The sequence below is a fragment of the Oryx dammah genome, unplaced genomic scaffold (genome assembly GCF_014754425.2).
Source record: "Oryx dammah isolate SB20612 unplaced genomic scaffold, SCBI_Odam_1.1 HiC_scaffold_25, whole genome shotgun sequence".
NCBI classification, from domain to species: domain Eukaryota; kingdom Metazoa; phylum Chordata; class Mammalia; order Artiodactyla; family Bovidae; genus Oryx; species Oryx dammah.
In genome coordinates this window covers 48360680-48376424 of record NW_024070209.1, presented here as the reverse complement: position 1 = coordinate 48376424, position 15745 = coordinate 48360680, and the positions used below count along the sequence as shown (strand labels likewise).

General features: G+C 47.8%; 1 long non-coding RNA gene across 1 annotated transcript; it reads left to right on the top strand.

The window, feature by feature from the left end:
* Positions 1–6904: 6904 nt before the first annotated feature.
* On the top strand, positions 6905–14114 carry LOC120851512. Its single transcript, XR_005718338.1, has 3 exons — positions 6905–6979; positions 12028–12129; positions 14038–14114. It is a non-coding gene; the product is annotated as an uncharacterized LOC120851512 (long non-coding RNA).
* The last annotated feature ends 1631 nt before the right edge of the window (positions 14115–15745 follow it).

Here is a 15745-nt window from a genome sequence, read left to right as displayed (position 1 = left end):
GCTGCACAGCAAGGACAAAAATAAAGTAAAATCTTAAAAATGCATAAAGATGCACATATAAGAGTATTTATCACAATATGATTTCTAACAGCAGAAAAATTATATAACCTAGATGTCTAAAACTAGAGGAGAAATTTAATAGAACATAGTATACAACTATAGTGAAATACCATGCAACTGTTGAAAATGATGTGGTAGAAATGTATTTATGCAAATGAAAAGCAACTCACAGTGTATCACCAACAGATTAGAATAAAAATATTTACCGCAAAATCCTTTTTTGGAAAAAATATTGTGATTATGTGCAAAGAAAAACGTACTACTCTAGTTACCAGATGAATTCTGTCGGAGTGGATTTGAAACCTTTATGTGTAGATACAAATCTGGAAATATAGGTCTCAAGATTATTAGCAGCGATTACCTGGAGCTAATAGAATTATAGGTGAATATTATTTTCTTCTTTGTACTTTTCTATATTTGGTCAATTATTTTCCAGAACGCATGTATTACTTTATAACCAAAATTCAGTATTGTTTTTGTTTGTTTCTAATGTTTATTCCATTTGATCCAATGATTCCTTTCCTATGAAAATACCCTAGATAAATAGTCAGAGCAGGTCATAAAAATTATCTAAAAGAATTTTTTGCATAATGTTTTTAGAACTGCCAAGAAAATTGGAAACAATAATAACTGACAAACTGGAATTGGTTAGATTATATTGAACTTATATGCTGTAATACTCAACTATTAACCCATGCCAGAATTTTTGGATAGATAGCAGTTTTACTTCCCAGGGGGCACTAGTGGTAAAGAACCCGCCTGCCAGTGCAGGAGATGTAAGAGACATGGGTTCGATCCCTGGGTTGGGAAGATCCCCTGGAGGAGGGCATGGCAGTCCACTGCAGTATTCTTGCCTGGAGAATCCCATGGATGAAGGAGCCTGATGGGTTACAGTCCGTAGGGTTGCACAGAGTCGGACACTACTGAAGTGACTTAGCACACACACAGCATGTATATTGACAATATGACCTCAGTGTTGTTTGAAATAACTAGATATAGATTTAGATCTACTTAGGAAAAAGACTTGAAGGAAGCATGTCAGACTATTACAAGTGGCTGGTTGTCCCAGGAGAATGCAATCCCCTTACCTGAGTGTGACCCTGGGAGGGTTAAGATGGGGTCTCTCATTTACTTTTCCATTCCCAGGATCTTGTTGTTTGCAAGTATCTGTTGAATATGTAAGTATTATAAGTTTTTCTTATTTTCTTCTTTATGCTTTCCTGTATATTCCAAAATTTCTACAATAACCTGTTTAATTGCATCATCAGGATAAGTTAACTTTTTTTATGAGGAAAAGAAAAGGGAAAACAATGGGGGAGGTGGTGCAGAAAAATTTCTTTTCCTAAATGGACTCCACTTACCTTCCCAGGGTGTTGGTAGCAATAACTCCTTCCTCGGCACACCTCACCCCCACCTCCCCAGACTGGTGAATTTCTGAGCTTCCAGACCACCCAAGGCATAAAACACTGGCACAAGGCCTGATTTCCCTAAGTAGGCAGTCCTGGGTGGGCCAGGAGGAGTGTAGCAATTCTGTTCAGTTTCTCCAGCCAAGCTTCTCCAGGAGTCCCTGGGCCAGGCCTGGTGCATTTCACTTGTCATCAGATTTTGATATTGTGGATGTCTAGGCCACCATGGGCACCATAATTATTTCCTTGGGTGCAGATTCTTTGCCAGCACTGGGAGGTGGTAGCAGGCAAGTGGTGGGCTGGGGGAGACAGATCACTGGAGAGAGGGTCTCATGGAGAAAGGTGACAGAGAGAGGAGGCAGAATGAAATAGAGGGTCGTCAAGACTCCCACTGTTATCATAATAGCAATACTTACCACTTGGATCTTTACCGTGTGCCAGGCACTGTGCTAATCGATCTTCATGCATTATTTTCTTTATTTTTAAATTTATTTAATTATTTTTAAAAGTTTTTTTTTTTAATGGGGACTATTTTTAAAGTTTTTATTGAATTTGTTACAATATTGTTTCTGTTTTTTGTTTTGGGTTTTTTTTTTTTTTGGATGAAAGGCATATGGGATCCTAGCTCCTCCTCCAGGGATCAAACCAGTATGCCCTGGAAAGTGAAGTTTCAACCACTGGACCACCAGGGAAGTCTTGCATTATTTTCTTTAATCTTCACACAACCCACATGAGTAAGGATCCATATTATCATTCCCATTTCATGGATGAGAAAACAGCCTTTGATAAGTGAAGGAGGCCACTGAAGATCACACCATGAGTTAAACTGCAAAGCACTGAGTTGAGAAGATACCTAAGGCCCCGTTCTTAGCTATTCCTGGCGCCATATTGCAAAGAGGCCCTGGACGGCTGTGAAGTGGGGGCTCCAGTGGAAAATCTCAAGGTTTCTGTCTAAAAGACGGAAGTCTCCTGTCTTCAGGATTGGGGTTGACTAGTTTCCCAGAGGTTAGAAACTGGGGGCCTTGGAGACGCTGCTTAGCAGAGGCCCTGGGGGCCACTAGGGGGCAGCAGAGGCCTGCACTGGCGGAGGCAGCCCTGTCCCCAGTTGACTGCAGGCTTGGGGCAGCTGTCCTGACTCAAAGCCTGAACTGCTGATGGCCAAGAATAGCCAGGGGCTGTAGTTCACGTGGGTACTCCTTCCCGGGGTTTCGAAAGCCCCTCACGTCATCCCTATCATTTCACAATCCTCCTCCCAGAGCACTTTTTCCATCTTCCACAAAACAGGTCCTATCTTGGCTGGTGAGGAGACAGCTCAGGGACACACACTTCCTGCAGACAGCATGTGAGATGCTGGCCTGGGCACTGGGATTAAGAAAAAACAAACAAACCACCAAACAGGTCTTATTCCCAAGCGAATTTGTCACAGAAATAAATAACCAAGGTACACTGTGCAAACTACAATAATATATACAGGTGTGAGATTTAGTGGCAGGACAAAGTGGGAGAAAGAGGGGCAGAATTATGTCTTAGGGACTTAGACAGAATTAGTATTTTAGGGACTTAGCTTAGAAGTGACCCAAAGGAGTGTGTCTGTCTGCAGGAGTCATTTGTTCTGTGAGCTGAAGCAAAGAGGCTGAAAATTCTAGCCTAGAAGGGTAAAGGGCCCCTGTTTGAAAAGTATTAGATACTATGAGAATGGGCTTCCCCAGTGGATCAATAGTAAAGAATCTTCTTGCAAGCAAGAGATGTGGGTTTGATTCCTGCATTGGGAAGGTCACTAGGAGAAGGAAATGGCAGCCCATTCCAGTATTCTTGCCTGGGAAATCCCATGGACAGAGAAGCCTGGCGGGCCACAGTCCCTGGGTTTGCAAAAGAGTCAAACTCGACTCATTGACTAAACAACAACAATGAAAATGTCAAGTGTTCTAGAAATTGTAAAGTTTGCATCTCTTAAATCTTGCATCAGGGTGTGGGTTGAGACAGTTGAATCAGACCTAACCTGGGCTTAGTAAGCTGGTAAGGGAGGGTGGAGGAGGGTAGTTGAGGGGTGATTATAGGGTCAAGTGTCAAGGTCAATGGGCTCCAGTAAATCTAATGGAGAGGAGACCCAGCCTCACCTCCCACTTCTTACAATGGCGGTCACAGTCCTTCATCCCCAGGGATGGCAGGATAGCTTGGATCAGTTCAGTTCAGTCACTCAGTCATGTCCAACTTTTTGCGACCCCATGGGCTGCAGCATGCCAGGCTTCCCTGTCCATCACCGACTCCTGGAGTTTGCTCAGATTCATGTCCATCGAGTTGGTGACGCAGATGCTCCGTTTCCTAAGCCAGGGACTCAGGCTCTCAGGATTATCCCAGTGACGATTATCTCAGTGGGATTCCAGGTCTTCACCCAGCCAAACCCCCTCCCTTACAAAAGTCTGAAATGGGCTTGTCTGGGTAATTCTGACAACCTGGACTCATTCTTGGCTGATAGCCTGCATGGTCCCTGAAGCTCTGTCCTCTCCCAAGAAGGTCGAGGAATGGAGTGGGCTTGATGGGGGCCCTAGATATGCTGTCACAGGTCTATCTGCCCCCTGCAGTCCAGCAGGCTTCTGTGGCACCCTCTCCACGGCACTGTAGACACAAGTGTGCTATATCCTGGCCATGAGAATGCCTGGGTCACGTGGGGCTCCTTACCGGTCGTTCACTTTATTCCCAGATAACTTTTCTTCTGGGCCGACTAAGCCCAGATGGTGCTTTTAGGCAATGGTCCTCAGCACGGCCAAGGGCAGTGGGCGAGGGGAAGGGCACCGGGATCTGGGGGCTCAGTGTGTGTGGCTCCACCTAGGATGACAAGAGGCTAGTGTTCAGGTAACCAAGCGTTTCTGGTTGAATAAGGGCCACCCTCCATACATTAAAAATTTTAGGCTTTTGGAGTTAGAAATCATTCTAAAATATAATCTCATCAATAAACCTTTAATGAATTCTTAATATGGATCAGTCTTTCTACCTCTTTATTGACTTTTTTTTTTGGCTGCATAGTTTATGGGATCTTAGTTCCTTGATTAGGGATTGAGCCTGGGAACTCGACAGTGGAAGCTCAGAGTCCCAGCTACTAGACATCCGGGAAATCCCCTGTGTTGTCTTCTCTGGGACGGCTGTTGTTGTTCAGTCTCTCAGTCCTGTCCGACTCTTAGCAGCCCCATAAACTGCAGCACATCAGGCTGCCCTGTTCTTCACTATCTTCTGGAGTTTGCTTAAACTCATGCCCTTTGAGTTGGTGATGCCATCCAACCATCTCATCCCCTGTCCTCCCCTCCTCCTCCTGCCCTCAATCTTCTCCAGCATCTAGGACGTTAATGGATTCCTATTCCACCAGTTTTCTAGGACTAGAAATTAAAGAAGTGGGACATGGGAACTTCCGTGGAGGTCTGGTGGAAGATTCTGCAGTTCCACTGCAGGGGGCGTGGGGTTAATCCCTGGTCAGGGAACTAAGATCCCACATGTATGCAGCCAAAAGATAAATGAATAGATATAAAAGTGGGAGGTGGGGCTGAATGACAATTTACGGTATTAGCATGTCACATGTTTTGATCACGTGTTATCTCACTTGTTTCTTGTAACAGCACTGGGAATGTTATTATCATAGACACTTTCACTGGACTAAGGAAGAAACTGATGCTCTGACTGAGGCTTACCCCATGTGGCTAGTGACTGGTGAACGGGGCTTCCATCAGGTTCTCTGGCGTTTAGCCCCTGGTCTCTCTCTGCTTTCTGGGGCTTCTGTGGTGTCAGAAACACCTGGGCAGCTTTGACTTTGTTTTTTCCAACAAAACTGAACTGCTTTCATGGCACCTTTTTCCCACACTGAGGGCCAACCTCCAAATAACTCCAAGACATTGAAGAGAAAGAGAGACACCTTCGAGTCATGTGTGGGTCTCGGACAAAGGCCTATTTAAATGCATTCATAAGTCTATTTTCCATGTAAGTCTGTTCTTAGCGAGGAAAGGAAGCAGTGGAGAGAGAGTAGCATTGGCATACATACATTACCGTGTGTAAAGCTGTAGACTGTAGCCCCCCAGGCTCCTCTGTCCATGAATTTCCCAGGCAAGAATACTGGAGTGGCTGGCTATGCCCTTCTCCAAGAGATCTTCCTGACCCAGGGCTCGAACCTGGGTCTTCTACATTGCAGGCAGATTCTTTACCGTCTGAGCTGCCAAGGAGGCCCGTAATATAGCTAACGGGAAGTTGTTGTATCTGGTGTTCTGTGACAACCTGGAAGAGTAGAATGGGGGAGATGGGAGGGAGGTTCAAGAGGGAGAGAAATTATGTATACCTATGGCTAATTCGTGTTGATCTATGGCAGAAAACAATATAACATTGTAAAGCAATTATCCTCCAATTAAAAATGTGTGTGCATGTTCAGTTGCCTCAATTATGTCTGACTCTTGGTGACCCACTGGACTGTAGCCTGCCAGGCTCCTCTCTCCATGGGATTCTCCAGGCTAGAATACTGGAGTGGCTTGCCATGCCCTTCTCCAGGGTATTTTCCTGACCCAGAGATCGAACCCACATCTCCTGGATCTCTTGCACTGCAGGCGGATTCTTAACCGTTGAGCCACTGGGGAAGCCCTCAATTAAAAATAAATAAATTTTGAAAATGCATTCAATCAGTAACTCTTTGTTTGATCCCCATGTGCTCAGCATGGGGCAATGGAGTGACCCACCAGCATGTCCTCATGCCTGTGTATAAAGCTCCCCAAGGGCAGGCCCTGGGACTGTCTATGGAGGACCAAGTCACACCTGAGCTCTTGCAGGCTGCCTCGGCATCCCCCTGGGGTGCCCCTTGTCAGTGGCAGAGGTGGGCAGGTGGGCAGTGAACTGTCTGCCAACACCGCCAGGTGGTTGAAGAGCTCAGAGACGGACTCTTGAGAACCTATTCGTGGAGGAGGGGCAGAGTGGGGTCAAAGTAGGGGGCTGTGTCATGGAGGAGGTGACATTCGAGCTGCCCTCTGAAGGATGACAGAAAGTCACCAGGAGGAGTGAGAGCTCTCTTGGCAGGAGAAGTATGTGAACAAAGCTCAAAGACTTGGGAGTGTAAAGCACAGAAGGGTGGTATGGGGATGAAGGTACATGTGTGTGAGAGACAAGGCGGGAGGAGACAGAGGCTGAGAAAGAGGCTTTGCGTAAGTTTCCCTAACAGTCTTTGGCCTCTGACTTCCCCCTTGAGCCCCTGCCTGGGGGCTCTCGGCCCAGCCCTGACCTCTATGGGCCTCTGCCTACTCCCCACAGGCTCAGAGCTTCTGCACTTGAGCCCCACAAGGGCTTCCCTGTTCTCCCAGCAGCCCCTGCCTTGACTTTGTTCTTCCTAAGCCTGTCCTAAGCTTGGCTTCCACCAGGACACTCGATCCCATCCCATTGCTGGCAGTGGGGCGCGGCCCTCACAGCAGCTGCAGGGATGGTTGACTCCAGATGGAAAGTGTTTCGAGAATTCTGACGTGACATCATGCTGTCAGGACATCGTGCTGACGGTCAGTAACCGATCCGGGAGTGGCCAGGTGGACTCGTCGCCAGCTTTGCCCCTTGCCCAGGGCTGGCTTGGGTCAAGGAGTTTGGCTGGATTGGCGTGGGGGGGGGGTGATTGGTGGCACAGGGTGGGGCCTTCTATGGGTCTAGGACATCACCAGCAGCAGCCCAGAGGCCAACGGATGTCCATCTTCTTTCTATGAACTGAGCCCAGCAGAGGCCCTGCACCCACGTCCAGCACTGCAGGCAAGGCCCAGTTTGGCTGCTCTTTCAGGGCTCTTCTACCTTCCCTGGGCCTCGGCCACCTCTCCTCCCACACAGGCCAGACCGCCACCCCTAAAAGGCCACTAACACTCTGCCTGTGGCTTCTTTGGGCTCAGCTCTGCTAGCCCCGCCAAGCCTGCCGAGCCAGGTGATGACTGGGGGCTGCCCTGGCTGCCGGGCCATAGAGTGAAAGGGGAGTCCCGCCACAGCTGACATCTGCACCCGGGCTAGGACCCAGGGCTTGTCTTCAAGGCACCATCTGTTGCCTGTGAGGGCTGAGCAGGGACAGGAGGCTGGCACCAGGGCTCAGTAGGCAGGGCTGGGAGCAGGGAGGTCACGGTGGTTTGCGGGTGGTTTGCTGCCCTTGGGGAGACAGCACCCTTGCTGCCCTCTCTTCTTCTGCCACCCTTACTCACTTGTGCAGAGTTCAGATCTGGAGCTGAAGAGTAAGTTAGAAGTGGTCAGCCCCACCCCCAGCTCAGGCTGGCTTCGGCTTCCCCGACATCAAGAGCATTTCCTTCTGGGGAAGCCAGAGGGCATAGCCAGATGGGCTCTAGCCCAGGCAAGCCTCCAGTGCTGGGCATCACAGCAGTCACTGCGGAATCATGAGACAGGAGCTGGACACTGGGCATGGGGCCACAGGATGGCCTGCCTGGGGTTGGTGCCCTGGCTGGCTCTCTGCACCTCCCTGGAGCAGACTGGTCTGACCACAGAGCTGGACATGATGGGAGACACCTCGGAGTGGGAACAAGCCCCTCAGGACAGGATGGTGTTCACAGGAACTGGGCAGCAAGAGCGCCATCTGGGCTCTTGGCTCCCTGCTGTCACCATCTGCCACTTTGCAAGGGGCCAGTGGGTTTGTGGGGCTTCCCAGGTGGCTCAACAGTAAAGAATCTGCCTGCTGATGCAAGAGACACAGGTTCAATCCCTGGGTTGGGAATATCTCCTGGGGAAGGGCATGGCAACCTACTCCAGTATTCTTGCCTATAGAATCCCATGGACAGAAGAGCCTGGCAGGCTACGGTCCATGGGGTCGCAAAGAGTTGGACACGATTGATTGTGCATGCACACATACACAAACACACACACTGGATTGGAGAGAAGAGAGGAAGGGAAGGTGAGGGGGTCTGAAGATCAGGAGGGAAATAGAGAAGGAAGAGAAGGACAGTAGAGGGAAGAGGAGAGAGAGAGGGCAGAGAGGTGAGAGAAAGGGCTACAGGTAACAGAGACCTAACACAACAGAGGCTTAAACAAGATGGCGGTTTCTCCCACATACAGCTGTAGGTAGGGGGTCTAGGGCTAACGTTGGAACCCAGGTTCGCATTCTTTTCCACCATTCCTAACAGTTCCCAGCTGCAGCATGGAGGAAGGGCTGGGGGGAGGGCATGCCCAAGAGAGACTCAAGAGGGCATTGCACAAATGACTTTCCTGCCAGCTCCCTGCATCTACATCTTGCAGTTGCATCTAGCTGTAAGGGAGGCTGGGAAATGTAGTTGTTCTGAGCATCCCTGTGTCCATATTAGAAAGAATGAGAAAGAAGGAGACTGGCTATTGGGACAGGAAAATAAAGAGGAAGGGAAACTCTTGGAAGGAGGAGCGGACAGGACGGGAAGGGAAAGAGGGTTAAAACCCTTTGGACCAGGTTGTACTCATGGCCAGACCTGACCTCCCAGCATACCTGGCTCCCCTCCAGGATGACTGGGTCTAAGAGTCTGCCTTAGGCAAGTTCCCTGGGGGTCAGGAGTCCTCTCTCTTCTCAAAGACTGATTAACCTGCTTCTGGGGCCCAGACTGGAAGTGGGCTATAGATACTTTGGTGAGGTCTCTGGAGAAGGTCTGCATCTAAAACAAGGAAAGAAAATCAAGTGCAGGGTTTTATCAACTCTCCCACTTAGTCAAGAAGAGGCTCCGGAGTGTACCTGGAGGTTGTGAAGAGGGGTGTGACATCATACTGAGCCAGGATGTAAGGAAGGAACTTGTCCAGTTTCCCTCAGGGTACATCAAGGTACATAAAATATGGGACCATCTCACATGTCAGCTAGGTTGCTTTAGGCCATCAGTAACAATACATCCAATCAGAATGTTCAGTAAAAGCATTTGATATTTTCCAAAATGAGAAGTCCAGAGGAGGGCAATTCCAGGATTGGTTAACTCAATAGCTGTGTGATATCTGGGCTCTGATTCCATTTTTCAGACATTCTCATAGCTTTTCTGTTTGGTTATAAGATGGCAGCTGGACCTCTAAGCATTGTATCCTAAAATTGCTTTCAAAGGAAGTCTTTTCCTCATCAGTGTCATTTTAACTGAGAGGATAACCTTTCCCAGAAATTCTCCATCAGAATTCCCCTTCTCTTGGCTAGACTGTTGTTATTGTTCAGTTGTTCAGTTGTGTCTGACCCTTTGCGACCCCCTGGACTACAGCATGCCAGGCTTCCCTGTCCTTCACTGTCTCCTGGAGTTTGCTCAGATTCATGTCCATTGAGTCAGGGGTGCCATCCAGCCATCTCATCCTCTGCCTCCCTCTCCTCCTTTTGCCTTTGATCTTTCCCAGTATCAGGGTCTTTTCCAATGAGTCGGCTCTTTGCATCAGGTGGCCAAAGTATTGGAGTTTCAGGTTCATCCTCAGGCCTTCCAATGAATATTCAGAGTTGATTTCCTTTAGGATGAACTGATTTGTTCTTCTTGCACTCAAGGGACTCTCAAGAGTCTTCTCCAGCACCACAATTCAAATTTGGCTAGACTGAGTTACATCTGTTTCCCTCAATGAAATTCTGGCAAGGGAGAATGGCATTACCCATTCCCATGGGAGGGTTGGTTTAGGCCAATCCTGATTCATTATCTGGAACCCACCTTCTCTAAGCAACTGGATTCTGAATAGATGAATTTCTTTTATCAAAGAAATAGGCCCCCATGTTATACGGAGCCATGGCTGTTGGTTAGGTGTGGCGCAAACATTACTAATCACTTATAGATCTCCTTTTCTGACCGTTATTACCAGTCAAAGTTGGCACAGGAGATAAAGTATGTGTTCTCTTGGCCTTAGATAATGCGACATAAAGAAATGATTATACACGGGTGTCTTTAGTGACCCAGTCATCTTATTGCCTCACACAGTATCTTTTAAAAATTAAAAAAAAATTTTATTGGGGTATAATTGCTTTACAATGTTGTGTTAGTTTCTGTTGTACAACAGAGTGAGTCAGCTACATGTATACATATATCCCTTCCTCTGGAGCCTCCCTCCCACCCGCCCTCACATGACATCTTTAAATATGTCTACAAATTCTCTGGCAATCTTTCCTTCAAAGGTGGAAGCATATTCTCCTCCCCTTGAGTGGGGGATTGGACTTAGTGATTCATTTCTAATGAACAGAAAATGAGCAGGAGTGATGGTGTGTGAATTGTGAGACGAGGTATAAAAGTGGAGCTTTCTCCTTGCTCTCTCTTGGATCACTTTCTCTGGGGAGGCCACCCACCAGGCCATGAAGGCATTCCAGCAGCCCTACAAAGAAGTCCTCAAGGGGGAGGAACTCAACCTTCTACAGTCAGCTGAATGAAGAAGCCATTCTGGAAGTGGATTTTCCAGCCCCAGGCAAGTCTTCAGATAAATGCAGTCCCAGCCAACGTCTTGACTGCAACCTTATGAGAAAGCCCCAAGCCAGAAACCCCCAGTGAAGCCACTCTCAAATTGCTGACTTTCTCACAGAAACCATGAGATAATAAATGTTTCTTGTTTGAAACCACCAAGTGAAAGTGCTAGTCGCTCAGTCATGTCTGACTCTTTGCCATCCCATGGACTGTAGCCCGCCAGGCTCCTCTGTCCATGGAATACTCCAGGCAAGAATACTGGAGTGAGTAGTCATGCCCTTCTCCAGGGTATCTTTCCAACCCAAGGATCAGACCTGGTCTCCTGCATTGTGGGCAAACTCTTTGCCATCTGAGCCACAAGGGAAGCCACCAAGTTTGGAGTAATTTGTTGTGCAGCCAGAGCTGGGACTGGGGTAAAGCAAGTGAGGACCCCAGCCCTGAAAATGAATGCCTCCTTAACTCTGTGCCCTGGCTTCCTCACTTGCCTCACCTTAGTCCCAGTTCTGTGTGTGTGTTTAGTTGCTAAGTCGTACCTGACTCTTGGCAACCCCATGGACTGTAGCCTGCCAGGCTTCTTGGTCCATGGGATTTCCCAGGCAAGAATACTGGAGTGGGTTGCCAGAGAATCTTCCCAACCCAGGGTTTGAACCCTCATTTCCTGCATTGGCAAGCAGACTTTTTACAGCTGAGTCACTATATCTAGCAGGATGTGAAGTTTCATGCTCCTTTTACCTACCTAACATTTTCCAGCGTGTACTTGGAGGTCCTTGGGGTTCTAAAGAAGCTTGCTCCTTCTCCAGCTCTAAAGTGAAGCATGTGACTAAGTACATCAGCCCATTCCAGTACCCTTAGGTCATAGTGAAGGGATCGGTTGTAGTACATGACCCCATTCTGTCCAATCAGAGTAGATGTCAAGCCTTTTGCTAGGGATACTGAGACAGATACAATTCCATGCTTGTGATTGAACGAGGTAAATGCAACCAGGGGGACTTCTGATAGCCTTTGGGAGTCCTCTGAGGGGAGTCAGTTTGGGGATAAAGCTGTTAGCAGGATACAAAGAAACTGGGTCCTTGGTAATATTGTTCATTGCTAGATTAACACCTACCTAAAGCCAGCCTCTTCTCTAGACTTTTCAGCCCGGGGAGCTAAGAATTTCCCTTTAAAACTTTTAAACCCAGTTTGAGTCTGGTTTTCTGTTACAGGCAGAGGAAAGCCCAAATGTGATGTTAAACACACAGAGGAGACCCCACATGGGTTACTCACACAGATGCTGCCAAAGGTCCTGCTGTTTCACACTGTGCAGAGTAAGTATCCAGATGTTCCATCAAAGTGTTGTTTCAGCCAGATGTTGACTATATTGTAGATCCAAGGTTAAGCTGGTTTAATGCTTAAAAGCAAACACCCCTGTTTCCCTGCTCCCCCATCTGGTGCCTTCCCACTTCTAGTCCATTCCAGGTAGTCATGTCCTACCCAAATCCTCAGGCAGGTGTTGCGATTTGTATCATGTGATACCACCTACCCCACCTGTCTCCTCCCCCTATAGTTATGTGGGCCAGGAATTGGTATCTAGCCCACAGAGCCAGTCTATAAGCTGGGCAACAACTCACATGTGGCTGGCAGGAAGAGATGAGAGGGGGGAATCAGTCTTTCTTTGTCTCTCTGAACTGAGACATTCTGAAGAAGGAAGCGGTTCCAGGTAGAGACAGGGCCACAGGAGAATGTTGAGCAAGCAAAAGTTATGCAGAAGAGAGAGGGGGAGTGAGCCCCAGAAAAACAGGTGGAGGACAATTAGTCAGGATAGGTTAGGTTCTGCTGTGGAAAAAAACATCCCCCCAATCTCAGTGGCTTAGCCCAATAAGAGTTTATTCCTGACCCCACATGACTTACCTGTCACCTGTGAGCAGGAAAGACTCTGTGTACTGTGGCCACATGAGAACTCAGAGCAACAGAGACTCCCTTTTGACCCAGGCTTCCACAATTGCAGAGGTAGGGGAAGGAAATTCAGCCAGTTGCACATCAGCTGTTAAAACTTCTGTCCAGAGGTGACACATGCCCCTTCTGCTTACAATTCATTGGCTAAAGCAAACCTCATGGCTGTGCCTAATTTGAATATTTGTGACCAGCCTTATTGATTCCACAGAGAGGGAAGCTGGTCCCCAGAGCAGCCTCAGACCCCACAGGTCCAGATTTCATGAGGCCCTGCCATGCTGTGGTTTGTACTCACACAAGATCCCCACCACCCTTATTATCCCACTCCTGTCCTGCAATGCCCATCATCTCCACACACACATTTGCCTATTTCTTGCAACTTGGGATCTCCCTTGGTGACTTCCCTAGTGGTCCGGTGGCTAAGATTCCACGCTTGCAATGCAAGAGGCCCGGGGTCCATCCCTGGTCAGAGAACTAGATTCCACATGTGTATGTGTGTTCAGTCACTCAGCTGTGTCTCACCCTTTGGACTGTAGCCCATCAGGCTCCTCTGTCTGTGGGATTTTTCAGGCAAGAATACTGGAGTGGGTGGCCATTTCCTCCTTCAGGGTATCTTCCTGACCCAGTGACAGAATCTGTGTCTCCTGCATTGCAGGCAGATTCTTTACCTGATGAGCCATCAGGGAAGCCCCATATACTGCAGCTAAAGTTTCCTCTGGCCACAGTTAAAGATCCCATATGCTGCAATGAATATCAAAGATCCTGAGCGCTACAACTAAGACCCAGGGCAGCCAAACAAATAAATATTTAAAAAAAAAAAATCTCCCTCGAGGGACACTAGGGACTTGTTTCCTTTGAATGCTCCTTTCCTCTGGGGACTCCCTTTCTCAAAAGTCTAAAGCCAGAAACTCACTAATAGTCCAGTGGTTAGGAGTCCATGTGCTCTCACTGCTGAGGGCCCAGGTTCAATCTCCAGTCAGGGAACTAAAATCCCACAAGACATGTGGTGTGGCCAAAAACAAACTAGCAAAAGAAACCTGAACCCAGCACAAATCATCTCGGTGTCTCTGATCCGTAGCATAGTGAGGATCTACAGGCCCTCCTGCTTTGGGAATGTCAGGGAAGGATTCAGAGAACCTCCATTTGCACATGAAGACTAGGATCCTCTGGTAGGAATGCTCCACATCTATGAAGTTTTCTAGTGCTTACTATTTGCCAAGCACTGTGCTAAGAACTTTGCCTGAATTGTCTCATTTAAAATACTTTTTGACCTCACTTTGCAGGTGAGTAAACTATGGCATAAAACTATGGCAACTCCCTTGAGGTATGATTTTTGTATCTATGTTCCTCATACTATAGTATGCATCCAAGAAAGATGGTGAAGAGGGCTTTCAGGCTGATGGGCAGCCTGGGGGACTGAGGTTCATTTTTGAGGAGAGGATAGAGGGTATGTGTGGGTGGGTATGTGTATGTGGGGTGGGATAGAGTGTATGTGGGATGAAGCTGCCTCAGGTGGGTAGAAAGCTTACCTCCAAGAAGAAGAGACATACTTAATGGGGTAGGGGTTGGTGTCTTTCAGATGCCCTTGGGCCCAAACTCAAGTTCTTCTTGGAGAAGATTGAGAAACTGAAATAAGCTGTCTTTGACTGAGTGACCAAATTGTGGTCTCTAATCACCTTTTTGCTGCTTTCCCAGTGGCTCAGCAACACAGAATCTGCATGCAATGCAGGAGATCCAGGTTTGATCCCTGGGTCAGGAAGATCCCCTGGAAGAGGGCATGGCAACCCCTTCCAGTATTCTTGCCTTAGAGAATCCCCATGGACAGAGGAGCCTGGTGGCTACAGTCCGTAGGATCGCCAAGAGTCTGACAAGGCTGAAGAGACTGAGAACATATGCAAGCATCTTTTCTCACTGAAAGGAATCCAGTCTTCTTGGAGAATTGGCTGTTTCCAGGTACAGAGCAACAATTATATAAGATAAACGCAGAGCATCTTTTATCAGAAGTTAAGAAAGCTGCCAAACCTCACTGGGCTCATGTCAAAAGGGCTCAGATGCCAACCTGAAGGAGCATTAGATACAAAACCAACCAAATAAAAACCTTGCAATGAATTGAAACACATCAAATATTTTTTAAATCCATAAATTCAAAATGATAATAATAAAAGACATTTGGAGGATGCTTAGAGAAAAATCACTCATTATTCTAAGAACTGATAAATAAAGGGAAAAGAAGTTTTTTAAAAGCTACCTCTGGGGCCTCTCAATGATACAGTAAAGTTGAGGGTTAGTTGGAAGGTTTCTCACGTACTCCCCAAACTCTCCCTCTTGCTCTTTCCAGGTCTGAATTTCTACCATTAGAGACTCATTTCTTTCAGGTTAGAAGTGTCCTTAATTTGAGTCAAGGTACACTTGGGAAAGATTTGTTAGCTACATCCCACACAGATTGTGGTAGAGGGAAAGTGGAGAGTCCTGTGTTCCTGGGGTCTGGACAGGTAGGGGTCCAGCCAGAGAAGAAGGGCTGGAGGGGAAAGATCATGGCACCGTTATGGAGGTGAGGAGAACCCCCTGGGCCGGCCTTCCGGAGTACAGCTCCAACCCAAACAGATGAGCTGGATCCAGCAGGTTGAAAGCATGCCAGAGATGTACGTTTATTACACATTCTGGGTGATTCAAACGCAGGTTGTCCTGCTACCATCTTCAGGGGACACTGGACCAGGGCCCCTGAATCTCTCCTCCTGGCCTCTGTGACTTCCTGCTCCAGCAGTGTGGAGTATCACAGCTGAGCACATACATCTTCTACAAACCTCACCAGTCCCCATCACCCTGGGACCTCTTCACTACTGCTAGCTCCCTTTAAGATGCCAGGCCCTTTCCTATGTGGGAAGTGGGTACCACAGAGGAGGGACACAGTCACATGGGTCCCAGTGTGAGTCTGGGCTGCCTGCCCTTATCCTCTCTCTCACAACCTCCCCAGCTGTCCCGCCCAGCTCT